Below are 14,925 nucleotides of genomic sequence, written 5' to 3'. Positions count from 1 at the left end.
GTTGCTCTTGTGCCTTCTCTGCTTGCTTGTGTACGAATTACAAGTTCCATGTCAGCTTGAACAATTCCTTTCTTATTTAAAAGTTAAAAACAAAAACAACACAAAAAGAGAAAGGTTTCACTTTCAAATACAGAGAAGTTCTGGAGGCAATGAAGAAGAGAAAATTTATCCTCCAAAATCCTTCTGAATCTTAATCAGATCAGATCAGAACCAACACCAAATGCATAGTCATTACATGTTTTTTCTGTAATCTTTTCAGAAGCTGATTCTCTCAGTTTATTTGGTAAGTGCCTGAAAAGTGGAGGGTTATGGTCTCACAGGGGAAGCGTGGCTCTCTAAAACAAATTGCTCCCCAAAAGTCACTGAAAGATGTTCAGTGAACTGCATGTGGATGATCCTGCAGGGAAAAGCAAGGTTCTTAGAAGAAGAACCTTGGTTATGTCTCTCCAGCATTGGTGCTGGTTGACATCAGTGATGGACCTATGCAAGATAAGACTTAAAGGTACTTAAGAGATTATTGGATATTTATATATATATATATATATGTATTTTTCTCTTATGATGCTAGGACACAACACATTCAGATCTTGTTTGGATGCTCATAGCTGTTCCCAGCTGTCCATCTGGCCTCTATAGGTAGAGCTCGGGTGGCTTGACCTGTTACTTCCCCTCCAAGACATTTCTGTGTCAGATAACACAGTTGTTACAGATAGGAGCGGTCAAACAGGAAAATTAATATTGAATCTCAATTATGTCACAGTTGTTACCAGGGCTACGATGTAATTGCAGCTGCTGCTTGATAAATTTCTGGTAACTGATATTCAGTTTGGGGGACACACCAAACACCCTGCACATTCAGAATGCTTCATGTTATGTGAAAGGAAGGAAATTCGTCTTGGAGACTGACAGCTTTTGTTTCTGCTTGCTTTCAGAAGACTTATAAATCAATTTGAACAAGATCTTCTAAAGCCACCTGCAGCATACATGGGACCAGAAAGTCTCAATGGAAAGAACAGACATACAAACTGTGCAACCTGGCCATATTATCAGAGTTCTGAGAAAGGAAAAATTGCAGAAGATTTGTACACCTGTTTTAAACACCTGCCAAAATGCAAAGCTGTGGTAAACCAGGTCACACCAATGTGCATGCTAATGAGCATCCTGTTGTGCTATTGAGGGGTTCAGGAGGAATCATGAAAAGCATCTGATGTTCTCTTTTCTATCCCTTCACAGCATGTGATTATAGCTAAACCTTCCTTAGATTTTTTTTTTTAGTTCCTCTCTTTTTCCAATAGGCTTAGAAGAATGCAAATGGTCTTTTTAATTGTTCATGAGATCTCATTAAATTTTCCTTTTACACTTAGATTTCATTCTTTTAATCAGCTGTTTGGTCCCTTCCAGACATATTTTTTTTTTTGTCTGTAATAGAAAATGAAACTTGAAAGTGAAATGATTAGAGATTTTAATTTAAAAAAAGAAAAAAGAAAAAAGTGTACACTTGGTGGGTTAATTAGCATTTTAAAATGGACTTTTGTTATCAAAGCTAAACTATCTGACCTCAGCTTTGTATGTTCATTGTGAATTCAGATTTCCTGAAAGCCCAATTTATACTATATTATTTTTTCTACCTTCCTTTTGCTGCCTGCAAACCATCACAATAGATCAACACTCAAAAAACCAAACCAAACCAAAACAAACCAAAACAAAAAAAAAAAACATGAAAATTAATGACCCTGTTCCCAGAATTAACAGATAAATTTCAGTAGACTAGGAGATACTAACACCACCCTTTTTCTTCTTTCTCTGGAAAGGAGAAAACCTACTGTCCTGGTTCTCAAACTCTTTTTAAGGTGGGGGGAAAATACCCTAAGTCAGCTTTGAAACAATAACTGTGGGAATGTTCAGTTTGAGTACAAATGGTCATAAGAATTAGCAGCAAGACTATTGGCAAATACCATTTGTTTTCAGAATTTCAGATGCCAGCTTTATGATGACACCTACCAGATATTTGTCAGACTTGAGAATGATAGGAGAGGAAGCACTTCTCTTAAAGCCAGGCAAAGGTGAGAAGCACCTCTCAGTTCAAGTGGCAAGGTTATGAATACTGCAGATAGAACACAAATATTTAACACCAGTGGAACATGCAAAGCCCCTGTGCATGTGTGCCTGTGTGTTTTGGATTAGACTCTCAAGGGACTCTATTTTATAAATCACTTCAATCTCCTATAAATACAAGCCTGATGACCCTATCCCAGTTCTTATTTGTGAACATCATAAGGCACAGCACAATCCAGGCCCAGAGAACATGAATTGTTCTTTGGTGTTACCAGCATGTAGGAGCCTTTGCAAAATGCCTAGCCATGCACTGCTAGCTGAAATCCAACCTGGTTAACCTCAAAGCCAGCAGATCCTAAAGTCTTACAGTCCAGGAACATTAAAACTGTTCTGCCTTTAAGGTATCTATGAACAATGGTGAGCTTGTTAAAAACAAATAATTAAAAAGGCATCCCCATGCTACCAGACTAGAGAGCTGGTAAAGAAGTCAAGTGGACTGAAGTAGTAGGCATATTTAATACTGATTGCTTGCAGAGAGGCAGGGCAGCTCAGAGCTGACATTAAAGGTTAAACCCCCAAAACACTGAATCACACATCACTGTGATTAACCCAGGTCCATCGACATAAGCAGACACCTACAGATAGGCCCCACAATGTCCATAAAGACATCATGGTGTGCAGGAATACATTTCTACCTGTACAAGTACAGACAGAAAACAAGTACATCACTATAGCCTGAAACAGAAATAGGATTTGATCACACAAGGCTGGGAAAGAAATAAAAAGAGAGAATGCAAACCACAGAGAAGTGATACTACATGTTAGGTTGGCTGACATCTTCAGTAATCATCCTGAAAATAATTAAATTGAAGACATGTACTATTCGTCTTTCTCCTTGATACTTATTTCCCACCCCACCCCATCCCACCCCCCCCCCCCCAGGATATTTCTTATTTTGATATGAATTTATCAGGCAACAGAGTGAACACTGGTTCCAATAACAGTACATTGGTGCTCAAACATTCCTATCTCTATAGATTAGACTTCCAGGCCTGGTCCAGAGCATTTACTTGAATTAGTTACACTGGCTGAAAAAAGACCAAATGCATTGGTACACCCAATTTTACAGCATTTTGTTAACTCCAGGTTAATGGAGTTCACTATAATACAGGAAGTACCAGGCAAGTTCCTACAGGGTTCATAAATATGTTTCAAAAGTTCCGTATAATATTTATAAAATCTATAATGGTCTATCCATTTCTACGAAGAATATTAAAAACCCATCTATATTAAATTCCCCCTTCCCCTCTTTTTTTCTAGCACTCTGGAGTATCTGAGGTGTTTCACAGAAACAGCTCACTTGTGTTCTACCTGTGATTTCACATCTCTTAAATTCTGCTACCTAGGGGCAGCAGAATATATAAATGGCTCAGGGTGCCCATAAAGAACCCTATACATTGCTTAGAAAATTAATCTCAAACTTTACTGAAAAGAATAAAACATACTCAATGTTTCAGTCATCCTTTTTTTTTTTTAATAATAAATAAAAGAAAAAAGAGAAAAAGAAAATAAAAATAAATAAATAAGGAAGGTTTCCCAACTACCACTGCTGCAGTCAACTTTTCAATACCGCCCATAAATGCAAAACTGGGAGCAGAAATGCAGTTTCCCACACTGAGATTACACTCTTGGCACAAAGCCATGGGCTGCGAGTCAGCTTAGTCCATTCAGAACCACAGGAAACTGCAGCCCTGACTTAGCTATGGGGAGTAGGATTCGTTCTGAACTATGCCAGCTACGTAATTATCCTGTCCAAGCCTTCCACCACAATGGGATGACACTCAGAAACACATTCTTACTCCTCAAACTACGCTTTCCTCGGCATAGGAAAACACGCACACAAGCTGGAGTTCAGCATTTTAATGAGCATTACACAATCAGACAGGTCAGGAAATATAAATATAAAGGTTGAAGTTTTTATAGCATAATAGGGAATTTTTGTTTTTCAGGATGAGACATGCTCTCAAACCTTTTGTGATCTATATGTGAGATTTCTAATATGTCTATTACAGGATTTAAAATATTGCAGGCAACAAAATTATGGCTCAGCCTATCAAATACTGGCTTACAGAAGTGATTCCTGAACCCCAGCCTTGGCAAAAAAAGGATGCAATTTCCTCATCACTTCTACAGAGTTAGCTAATATGAATGACAAGCTCTCCTGGGAGATAAACATCTGTAGCTGTGTTATTGACTTGTGCATTAGCTAGGTGACTGACAAAATGTACAGCTTTTTGCATGTTGAGTACATAATTTGAAATCTGCCTCTAACATCTTAATATTCACTCTTTGCTAACCTTGGAGATGATCTGTTTTTCAGTATCACAAAATCCAAAGCTCAGACCATATGTTGAGAACATAATATCTTCCCAATAGAGAAATCATTTTTTCAATGTCTCCAGGCTCATGTAGTCATAAACCCATTAGTCATTAATTGCGTATTTTGTAATTAAATGGGACATATTGGCAGATAGCTAAATCTAAGTTGAGACAGCCTGTAATAACTACAACAACAAAACCACCAAAATCATCAGGAAATCAGGCAAAGAAGACTATTCTAACCTATTTTCAAACTACTCAGTAATAACTGATATGTATTTTTGTACAGAGATTTGATAATTCAAACAAGAAACAATGATTAAAACTTTAGCAATAATTACTTGGAAGGGAATTCAAATTTTATAGTGTACCATGATACCAGTAAAAGAGAAAGCACAGATTTCCTTCTTAAAAAAAAAAAAAAAAAGGAAAAAAAAAAAAAAAAGCTAGAATAAAGGCATTTTCATTTTATAGTTTTTAAACTAAATTATTTTAGAGAAACCCATACCTTGCATTAATACCATAAATGATAATGGTATAATACTAGTGGGAAAATAGTCTATGGTATTTGAAAGACAATAACCTTAAGGGATAAACATAGTTTTCCCACTCAACAAGACCTGCTATACAACAGCATCACCTTCAAACCTTTCTGCCTATTTCTGTTCCCCACCTTAGTTTTCTCTGATTAGACTGTAAGCTATTTCACTGTCTCTCACTAGGCATTTGTGTTATGACTCGAGAGGTGGGCCTGTGCAAACCTCATGTTTTGGCAACAAGGCCAAGTGCAAGGTCCTGTACCTCGGTCGGGGCAATCCCAAGTACAAATACAGGCTGGGCAGATAATGGATTGAGAGCAGCCCTGAGGAGAAGGACCTGGAGATATTGGTTGGTAAGAAGTTTGACGTGAAACCCTTTTAAGTCTATACACGTCTCGTCTTTCCTTCCCACTCTCAACTATTGTCACGATAGATAAGTATTCCCACTCATTTTACAGACAAGAAGACACTACAAAGACAGCTCATTTGAAGACAATCATGGAAGAAGTCTCTGAGAGAGTGGGACAGGAAATGGACTTTAAGTACTGAAGTCAAGGTCCGTCTTTCTTTTCTAATGAAGAGGTTAATTTACAACAAACCAGGTGTTAGCAATTGTCACCTCAAATACCAAGAATCATGGCCACCTCTGGTATGGTATCCATTTCAGCAATATCCTATTAGACTTCCCCCCCCCAAAAAAAAAAGTCTTACACAAGTATATATTTAAACAAAGAAAAAAGTGGTTCAGATCCAAGTTCAGGAGAATCCTTCCCTCGTCCATAAAGCAAACAAACAAACAAACAAACAAACAAAAAACAGAAGAGAATGTAGCTAGAGAGTTTCTAGCTTGTTTCAAACTATGAACTATAAGTGACTAAGTGTAGTTGGCATCAGGTCTGCATCAGGCATTAATACAATTCTCTTGAAATAACGAAGACATTAAATAGTTGATGACAGCCCTCTGGTTTTGTTCTAGATTTAAGAAGTTTATGAAAATGCAGACAGTACTTTGCCTGATAGTAAGCTAAGCTATATGTTCACCTCAAAAAAACTAACAAACCAGTTCAAAGCTCTGGATCACATGAGATGTTTGGGATGTATTTAACTGACAAATGCAAGCCCTAGTCTAGATTTATTGTAGCATCAAAGCACAATTTCTGATCTATTCTTGTGAATAGATAATTTTACAACTGGTTAATTTCTCATTCCTGAGAAGGCTCTGTAGAGAACACAAATAGTTTAAAATGTAGTTCTGATGACATAATCCCTCCCGTGCTGAATAAATATCATATATACCATACTATTGTTATCATTAATAAGACTAGAACAAAATAGAACCTACAATAAATACAGATCATCTACCTTACTATCCCGTTCAACTCTCATGCATCAGCAAAACAAAATAATAAATCTTGCATTGTTGAAAGAGTGTTCAGCAAGTGTAAATGGATAGCACTCCACTGATTTCAGTGGAGTTTTGCCATTTACAGCAAAATATCATCTGAGATGATTTTGAGGAGCTGTCAGCTACATGAGTAGTGAGAAGGAATTATTCAGTGGTGTCTTTCCCACGCATGAGACCTCCCCACTGAAGGCTTGTATAGAGCTATGTCTCTTAATAGCCCTAATCCCAGTTGCAGGTAGGGTGCAAATGTGCAGAAGGCCTGGGAAAGGCTGTTTGTCTTCTTGCTTTGACAATTCTTGATAAATCTGGAGCTTGTGATAATTCAGATCCTTGACACTCATCTTTCTATCTCTACTGTAGCTTTCCCCTAAAGCCTTGGCTAACAGATTTATCCTAGCTAGCTGAAACAGAGCAAGCATCTGACAGACAAATTTAGCTTTCCAGCTCAGCATCCCCAGGTACCAGCACAGTGGTCCTTTGTCCCCTCAGGTCACCCTGGCAGGCAGGCTGCCAGCCAAACATCTGGATCACTGGAGCAGCGGCGAACCTTGGAGAGCAGGGCAGCTAACCGGGGTGGTGGCAGAAGGGTCTCCCAAAATGCTAAGCAGCAGATTTTCAGCCAGAAACACTCAATTTGTTTTTCCACCCAATTAATAAACTGCATTTATTTTCTGACAACACTAGAATGTTTTTGCTTCCCCCTCCACAGCATCCTGAGGCTTTATTTTTATTTATTTATTTTTTTAAACACCAAAAAATTTGGTCTCTGATCATCTCTATGTACTTCTATACATCCTTCTATACATCCTCTCTCATGTGTATTTTTTTTTCCTTGTTTGTATTTTGCCTAGCACAATGGAACTTTAATCTTAGCTGGAACATGTAGGAAGTACTGTAATGTGGACAAATAATTGTTAATACGAATATCTAATCATGAATAGGATGAGCCTTGTCTCACATACACGGCCATGTCTTAATCCCTGTGTAAGACAACAAGAAGCCAGAATCCCTGCTCACTCTGTCTTACTGTTCTTGGAAGCAATTTGGAAAAAGAACAAAACAGGAATGTACTAGGCCCGATAACTTCCCTCTGGGCTGACATGGAGTCATTAACACACAGAACATCTGCAAAAAGCAAGTGTTATCACACTTCAGTTTCTTTAGGGAACAGCAAAGGCAGGCTGCTCTTTATGGAGAAGCGAGCCCAGGGCTGAGGATGAAAGAGAGCAAGGCAGGCACAGGCAGTGTCCCCATGGATCAGGGTCAGAGCCATGCAGGGTGCTGAGCACAATGAGCAGAGGGGACCGGAGCAGTGACAGCAGGCAGGGTCGGTCAAGAGCCCAGATCACCAGGAGACCATTAGGGATAAGGCAGGCCTGAGGTCAAGCCAGGAAGTAAATAAGCCAGTTCAGGTCAGGGTCAGCAGTCTGTGGCCAGCCACAGCTGCAGCACAGCTCTGCAAGGGGCTGAGCACAAACACAGCGCCTAATTGAGAGGGATGAGCAGAGAGGCTCCTCAGGTAACACCAGTCACTGCTGTGAGCACAAGTGGCTGAACTCAGATGAGAGCCCTGAGAAGATGTGCATTTCAGTTTTCTGCATCTATATAAAGCTGAAAGCTACCACCCTTTTGTGGTCCCAGCATTACGGAGGGAGAGCACTCACCCGGACATGTGTTCAGGTTAGGCACTGAAAGCATTTTGCAGCCCTGTGTACATCTGCAGAGAAGAGTTTAAACACATCTCCAGGGACACAAGCAGTCTAGTGCAATAAACAACAAGGTGAAAAAATTGGTTTGTTTTGATTTTCCCCTCTCGGTTTTCATTAAATTGCATGTGGTGTTCAAATGAGGGTGGACATCAGGAAAAGGTTCTGCACCCAGAGGGTGGTTGGGCACTAGGACAGGCTCCCGAGGGCAGTGGTCACAGCACCCAGCCTGCTGGAGTTCAAGAAGCATTTGGACAATGCTCTCAGACACCTGCTCTGATTTTTGGGTGGTCCTGCATGGAGCCAGTTGCTACTAACAAAATTAGCAAGATTGAAGGAAAAATTGAAGCTGTTTATCATGGGCTGTAGTCCCTTTTGGAGGCTATACTGAGCTTCCAGCCTGCACTGCAAAACAAGATATGGTAGTTTGTTAGCAGAAATACTGTGGGCAGACTAAATAATATTCCAGATTACCAACTGTTGTGCAGAGAGAAGTAAGCTTCTGTGCTTTTTGTGCACCTTCTGCCCATTAACTTATTTCAGAGCCTAGCAAAACAAACAAACAACAACAAAAAGCAAATGTACATGCGATGCAGCTAATTCCCAACTCTCCTCTGGCACTTCTAATCCCCAGTATTCTTACGAAAGAGAAAATGAAAGAATTTAATAGAGGTTCAATGAAAAACTTTTTTTATGGAAATTTAGTAGGATTGATAAAAATGCTTGTAAATAAATGACATTTATTAACAAATGAAATTTTACACTTAGGGCACTTCCTGTGCCAGATCCTACCCCTATCTAAACTCAGCTGCTCAAGGGAGCTAAATCAGTAGCAGCTGAGGCTCTAAATCCACAGAATTATACACTTATTGCAAAACTGCTTTCAAAATCTCCAGATAGGTAATATTTTGTTATATATTTTGTATGGTTTTGCTTTTCTTACAACCAAATTTAATTATATTAAATAAAAGAATGTTCAAAATTGAAGCTGAACAATCATCATCAACAGCAGCTTCGTTTCATAGTGTAGCTGATGCAGGAAGGTTAAGATTTTAAAACACTTAAGATTCAGATATATCATCTGATTAATGTCCAAATTTAAGTTGAATTTATATGCCTCCAAAGCTTTGTAGCAAATGCATATCACACAGTGGAACAAAACTCATGCATTCCTAGTGGCAGTAAATAGCAACCCAAATACTTCACTATTTGCCTGTCAGCTGGTTCTGCACCCTCCCAAAGGTAAAGTCTTGATTCTAGTGAAGTTGAGACAAAATGCCCTTTGAATTTGAAGAGGTAAAGACTTATCTCACTTGTTTGCTACTTTGTGAGAGGAAAAGAGGACAAACTAAATTTGTTGTCATATCTTTCTCTCCCCCCTCATCCTTTTTTTTTTTTTTTTATCTGCAATTCAGAAACACACTGCAGAGATGGTGACAGCTGATACCATGTTGATTTTAAAAAGTTTTCAAAGACATGTGAAAAAGGTCATTTAGAAAAGGAAATAGCAAGATGGATGGAAAATCCTTTAACATATATAATAGTATATAACATAAGAATCACAACTTTGGACCAAGTTTCTGCTAATGGACAGAATGTATAAACTCAGCCTGTTCTGAAGCTGAAGTGCTACCTCAGCTTTGTGATGGCACAATAAAATTAACCATCAGACGTACTTCCAACACATACAAAAAATAAATAAAATAGGAAGAGCAGAAATAGAAATGCTCACCTTATCTTTACTTTCCTGAACTTTATTCCCCTTCATTCAGGGTAGAAATTCTTGATTTTTTTTAAGCTCTTGCCTGATACTAATAGTCTTTGCATCTCCATATGTGCTGTAGTATTCCTGCTCATTAAGCATCTGAAAGTGAAAGCCATAGAATTTAAAGTTAAAATTTAATAAATGAACAAAACCTTTTCTCTATGCCTAGCCACAAAACTGCACCTGCCTGCAGGTGCATCCATCCCCTATACTTGAGTGAACGCACCCACATGTCAGAATCCGGTTTTACAGTTACAAAAGAGGGATGTTAATATTAACTAATCTGTAGGTATAAACATGATTATGCCAGGCACAAACCATGTTTTGAACTTTACTTGTCTAAAGACAGCCTGTTATGTAGAAACACTGGAGCTTTTCTAATGCCAGGGAAGAAACTACAGGCTGCCCAGTCCTTACGGAACTCTTCAGGACAACCCTACGCACCCTCAGGCACACAAACTTCTCTGGTGAAACAGTGGTTCTGCAGCATGGTCACACATGCAGGTCTGTAGGTGATACAGGTGGATATGCAGGTGGAAACTGCAGGATCTTCACTGTAACTCCCTTTGGAAACAACCTGAGAGAGATAGATTTGATTGTCATTCTTCTCCTTAAAATGCTTGGGGTCTGATTTTCCTTCCATTTGCATTGGTGTAAGCTACGGGGAAATCTATTAAAGTTATTGGATTTTCATCAAAATTAAGCCGCTGTAATGAATGGAAAAATTAACTTGTGGCCTAGCCTTTTCATCCCAGAGGGTTCCATCACAGAGGGTTCCACTGACAACGTGATCCAGACACACATACAGGTTGGGCTTGACTCACTGAATAAAGTAATTTCATACCTTAATTGCAGAATCCAGATTATAGTACTTATATTTGGGACTTGGTTGTGACAACCTAAGTCAATACCAAAAGCAGTAGCAAAATAACTAACTGATTTTTATTTATTTTATTTTATTTTTGTAGAAAGATGAAAAGAGATATGAGTATTGCAGTTTGAACACTAGGGTTTCATTTTCTCCTTAAAGGAAAAAAAAAAGTTATGGAGGAAGACTAGAGCTGTGGATGTGATGAGGAAAAAAAAAAAAAAGTAGAACTGGAGCTGGCTAGAATATTTTGTAGAATATTTTGTCTCATAAAAGTGTGAGTCATAGTAATATATGATCTCAAAGACAATAAAAATAGGTTGACTGTTCAAATTTTATTTTAGAAGACACCTTGTAAATAATTCTAATAAAGCCAGAATGACTGTTCTGACACTTTCAGAATGAGCTAGTTTATTCTGAATTGACTTTATTTAAAAGCTATAGCATACAGTTAAAAAAGAAAGCAAACAGACATCAGCCAGTTGTTTCACGTGATCCAGAGCAATCTTCTGGATTTCATTGCAATTTGGAAGAACAGTGAGTTTATAAACCCATGGCTGGTACTTCTCCAGAATTACTGTTTTTAATTGCCTTTTTCTCTCCTCTCAGACACACACATTTTGAATAAAAATCCCTAGAAGAGTTAAGATCTGGGGCTTGCGCAGGTTTGAGGGGCAAGAGACAGCACTATGGGTACTTCATCTAACTTTCTCTGTAACACAAAGCCCTTTGTAGTAAATTCCTAATCAGGCCAATGCCAAAATTCCTGTTTGATTAATATGCTATCTTCTAGAAAGATTTAGAACCCTCAACGGATGGAGTTATGATCTTTCTAGTTAATTTCTCTAACACCATTGCACTCACCAAAAAGTATGCTTTGTTTTTCTGTTGATGTATTATTGTCTACCTATTTCTGCATAGCCTCTCATTGATCTTCCATATTGCAGATTTCCCATTTAGTTCTCCATGTCCCCAAAGTCGCTTTCAGGTTTTTTTTACTGAAAGTTTTTTTACTGAAGGTTTTTTTTTTTTTTAACTATCAAAGTCTTCTAATAAAAAATATTCTGATAACACCCCCTAGTGTACTTATTATTCACCTTTTAACATGGACTACTAGTGTACTTATTATTCACCTTTTAACATGGACTACATTGATCCCAAAATTTGCTAACAACAAAATAGCAAACCACCACCAACAAAACAACTGCCACATCAGACTTAACATCAGAAACAGCTTACAAAAACTGATAACCAAATTTATATCTAATCACTGATTCTCTACCTTGGCTAAACCCAGTAACTTAAAGAAAGATGCATGCACTTGTTTCCCCACAGAAGTCTGTGGAAGTCAAGGCATTCATCTTAGTATGATAAGTTCAAGCCCTTAATAAGATCATATGAAGACACAGTGACTTCAGCATTTTCAAAAAGTTTCAGTACATTTTGGAATTTGTTTAGACATTCATCCATCTCTTGCAGATTATTTTTTCCTGCAGCACATATATCTTACTTGCAAACCCCAGCCGCAGACTTAAACCTGACCCAGCATCATTCTTGCACTGCACTGTGATAAGGAATCATTGTGCCGACAGTGCTGAGAAACCACTGACCTCAGAGGCATGAGTTGGCAGGGCTAATGGACATCCACACGCCTTCCTGGAGAGTAGCCAAGAGGTACTCTAACAAAGTGATATTTCACATAGGTTTTAAATGTCTATTTATTAACCAATCTTGTTAAAGCTTAGGTGAATGGCTTGGCATTTAGTTGCAGAGGTACAGAGATTAGTGTGGGTATAAGGGAGATAGATGCATACAGTTTATTCTTATCTATTTCTGGTATTTCACTTGTACAAAAAGTTATAACAAATGTGAAGAAATTATGTCTACGTCTATATTTTGTCAGTCTTTGGTGACTTCTTCCTAGGTAGTTACTGAAAAGCTTGAGAAATCCAAGCGATAGATATAGGACCAATTTACACAGTTTGCTTAGCAAATGTTAACAATTCATGGGAAAATTCTACTCAAATATTAGCCTCTTAGCACTCTCTCAAAGGAAGAAAACTGCTCTGAAATTTAACATCAGAGCAGGAGATATTACACAGAAGAAAAGCATCATCGGTTCCCCTGCTGTCTGCTTGTTCAACGTGTTCAGCCTAAGGCATTCTACAGGAGCCTCATGACTGCCTGCCACTTTTCTGAACAACAAGCCCCAAGCACCCAGTGCCTGCAGGGCTCAGGCATGTCAGATCAGCCTTCCTGCATGCACTGCTGACCTGGGGCTCGCCATCTCCAAACCTTCCACCCTTCGATTGTGTCCTGGCCAGCAGCAGCACTGCCACCCAAGAGTCCCAAGGCCTCCAGCATACACTGAGATTTTCAGAACATCCCATGTACCTCCCAGAGGAAGCTCCTGGCATGGCACCATGCACTCCAGCATTATCTTTCATTGTGCAGGCTTCTTTCTGCCCCCAAAACAGCCAGCTGCCAAGAAAGGCACTCCTACAGACGTCCAGCCTCTGCTGGATAGGGTGGACTCAGAAGCCTAACAAGCTTTAAAATCTGGCAAATTCAGTGACCAGCATTTACACTCTTCACAGTTTCACCCCTGCTAGTGTTGGCCAGCAGAGAGGGGAGGTGTCTTTCAGACAGGGAAAAGAAATGGGAATGAATAGGAAACATCTGAGCATCTCACAGAGTGCACAGGGAATTTATTCACTCTGAAATCAAATAAAACCAGTGTTGCAAGCAAGCACTCTCAACTCAGGAAATTTTACTTATTGCTGATTAACACAAAACGTTAGTTACAGATCTGGGCACTGAGGGAAAACAAAGAACTATCTGACACATAGGGAAACAACTTTCCTTCCCCTTCCTAAGGCTCTGTTCAAGTCCCCTCTTCCTCCTTACCCTAGTTTCACCTTAGCTCACTTTTGCCCCCACTACGTTCAGTCCCTTCGACATGGCAACAGGTGCCACTAGCAAGTTCACGATCATTTTCCATCTGTCATTCCTCCATGCTCCTTGCTTCTCACTGTTCCTCTGCTCCATCACAGGAACTCCCATGGGCTGCAGTCCCTCAGGGTAAACACTCCCCAAAGCACATCGCTAGATGTGTCCCCATTGTCCTCCTCCCTCCTAAACATGCCTCCTCCCTCACTCCTCCCTCACTCCTCCCTAAGTCTAACCTGAACAAAGAGGCAGATATAAATAGAATCATATAATATAGAATACCCCAAGTTGGAAGGGACCCATAAGGACTATCGTATCTAAATACTAAAAAAAATTATCCTTATAAGAGAGATGCTCAGCTGAGCACCATTGTGGGGACAATCTTTTCCTTTTTGCTGGCTGGGCTGTCTCCACCTGCAAGCGTGGGCCTGGTGCCACTCTGCCACAGAGCCCCTCGGAGGAGGCACAGGCAGCATCTTCTCATCTTCTCCCCCTTCCCAGCAGGCAGCTGGAGGCAGCTGTCAGCTCCACCCCTGAGCCTCCTCTCCTTCATGCTGACCACAGGAGTTCCCTCAGCCTGCCCCTGTATGCCGTGTGCCCTGGCCCCTCACTCCCTGCAGTGCCGGCAGCTGGGCCCACTCCACACCCATCAGGATCTTTCCTCTATGAGGGAGACCAGAACGGGATGCCAGAGCCCAGGGGCAGTTGCAAAAATGACACAAAAGACGATAGGAAAGTGTTTTCACTGGTTCTTGTTTATTCTTATAGTGGTTGTTGTTGCAATATCTTTCTTTCTTTCTTTCTTTCTTATTTTTATTAGGATTGTTCTACCAGTTTTCTGTCCAGTCCTGGGAAGAACTGGTAACCAAGCATCTTGAATGGACCTCGCGCTGCACTCCTGCGCTCCTTGCTGGCAGACCTGAAGACTTGTGCTTCTTCAGAGGAGCAGCTGTCTGCGTCACCGTTTTGAGGGATCTGATGCTCCTCTCTGTGCACTGCCATGCAGGGCACGGCTTCGTCTTCAAGCACCTCTTGGGCAGCCTTCTCGTCCTCAGACCGAGACACCCTGCGCCCAGCGTGGCCTTGGGAGTGCTTCTCCTGTCGCCCTGGTGCAGCAGCCCACAGGAAGCCGAGTGCGCTCTTGTCCACGGCTTGGGACAAGAGGCGGGGATGGGGGGCAGGGGATGGGGGAAGAGGCCATCGTGCAGGCAATCCTACCAGATGGTAAACGGATGGCCTCTCCCCCCTAGCTGTGGAGG

This window comes from Netta rufina (assembly GCF_964035555.1).
Source record: "Netta rufina genome assembly, chromosome: 2".
In the NCBI taxonomy this organism is placed as follows: domain Eukaryota; kingdom Metazoa; phylum Chordata; class Aves; order Anseriformes; family Anatidae; genus Netta; species Netta rufina.
Note: the sequence above shows the minus strand (reverse complement) of the source record.